Source organism: Stegastes partitus, unplaced genomic scaffold (assembly GCF_000690725.1).
Source record: "Stegastes partitus isolate 25-593 unplaced genomic scaffold, Stegastes_partitus-1.0.2 Scaffold1711, whole genome shotgun sequence".
NCBI lineage: Eukaryota > Metazoa > Chordata > Actinopteri > Pomacentridae > Stegastes > Stegastes partitus.
The window spans coordinates 100,474-102,727 of record NW_007579442.1 but is presented as its reverse complement, the minus strand read 5'-3'; positions in this window follow the sequence as shown (position 1 = coordinate 102,727).

The window sequence follows — 2,254 nt, the reverse complement described above, 5'->3', positions numbered from 1 at the left end:
CCCTTCGCTCTCAGACTGCAGGTCTACTGGTGGGTCCAGAGTCTCCAGAACCAGAATGGGAGGCAGAGCCTTCAGCTATCAGCTCCTCTGTTGTGGAATCAGCTCCCAGTTTGGGTTCTGGAGGCAGACACCCTCTCTGCTTTAAGATTAGGATTAAAACGTTCCTCTTTGATAAAGCTGATAGTTAGAGCTGCTCAGGATCACCTGAACTGTCCCTTAGTGATGCTGCTATAGCTTTAGACTGCCGGGGGATTCCCATGATGCACTGGGCTCCTCTCCTCTCCTCTATAACCACCATTACATGTCACTAACTCTGTGTTTCCCCCGAGGTCCCCGACGTCTCTGGATCCGGAGCTTCACGTCTCTGACCTCCAGCCGCTGACCTCACCGACCCCAAAATACTTATATTCATATTTATTGTTCCGTTCTGTTGCTGCTCTCCATCTGCTATCCTCTCTTCCCCACTCTCACCCAACTGGTTGAGACAGATGGCCGCCTTCCCTGAGCCTGGTTCTGTTGGAGTGTTTTTTTTTCCTTCCTGTAAAAGAGGTTTTTTGGTTCCTTCCCACCGTTGCCAACCGCTTGCTCAGGGTGAATCCAAAGGCAACTTTAGATTTTTGGGTTCTCTGTTTAATTTCATGAGGTCTTCCCGTTACCATGTTAAGGCTGTGAGATGACATGTTGACATTTTTTTACACTGTTCTGCTCGGACATTTCTTTTTTGTCAGTATTTTAGCATCCTGCACTCCCACCTGTTAGAAAGAACTATCTCACCTTAAACCACCAAGCTGTCTTTCTCTAACTTTAATCAAATAATTATTGTTGCCAGGTCTGAAACATACGTGGCAGATCATAAAATATCATGTCCTCAGAATAAACCCTGGGTCTACTCAGTGTTATATAATATAGACAGATTCCCAACACAACGACTTTCAATAGACGCAGCTGCAAACGTACAAATACATGTTTTTCTGTTAATAGCAGAAGTAGGGTATCTCCCAGCACTGTAGAGGCACTTTCTTTCTTTCTTTCTTTCTTTCTTTCTTTCTTTCTTTCTTTCTTTCTTTCTTTCTTTCTTTCTGTGTCTCCCTTGGTGGTCCCATCTATTGAATCATGTTTCATGTTTGATGTCCAGCCATTAGCACAATCACATTATCCATTCTGTCCTGCTGTATAGGGCTACTGTATGGGGCCTGTGTGTGTGTGTTGTACTGTCTCATCTTAAGGCCAATGTAATTAGCAGTGACCTTGTGGCACAGGACAGCGCCAGCACTGCTAATGACCCCCAGTGACCTCACAAACCCGTGTAAGCGTGTGCATGTGTGCGCCGTTTGACCAGTGCAGCTTCCACAGCATTGATCAGGCTCGTTTTCTGTCGGTATTGAAAGGATTTGGGAAACTTATTGCAGAGTAGAAATGCAGCAACTGTGTTTAAATCCTATTGTCAGTTGATTTTTTATGCCAGTAAAGTAATGAACCATCAGAATATAACAAACATTTGCCATTTCTGATCTTAAATTGATCCTTTTTTGTTTGAATTTACCCCGTCCCAGGCCTCTGCAACCCATGACCTGTGTGCTAACATGATCACACAAAGCCTCTGTCAGCAGCAACCACTGTACGACAAGACTTGCTGATATATGCCACTACTTTGTAAAATACAGTCATGACTCTATAATCGACCCTTAACAATCCTAAACCTGCTATCCGACAGGTTTTTAGGAAAAACCAACAGAACCCATAAAAACAGCCTTAACATAGCGACAGCCTTGGATTGTGACTCCGACATGACATTTAATGTCACCAATCAGGATGACGGCGTATTATCTGACTGAACAATCCCACAGATTGGCTACGTTCACACTGCAGGACTTGATGCTCAATGAGGATTTCTTTGTGACTTCCTTCACGTTTCCACTTCAATGCGACTTGTATGTGATCTGCTGTGTGAACTTCATACGAGCCAAAAGTGTCCCGCATGTGCAGAAGAGGACACGACGACGTCACACGCAGCGAGCGTGCTCAGTGTTTATGGAAGTAAACATGGATGGTAACGGTGGAGCGTATCTGCCACTCCCCCGCCGCCACCGATGGAGGAAACAGAAGTGTGAGCGCTAACTAAACTAGCATCAGCAGCCAAGTACTGCCTGTGTGTTCTGGACACTTCCACCCCGTCAGAGCGCTGCCCCGGGGTGGAAGTGTCCCCCGACCGCACAGAATGTTCTGATATTCATCATTAAATGGGCCTGAATAT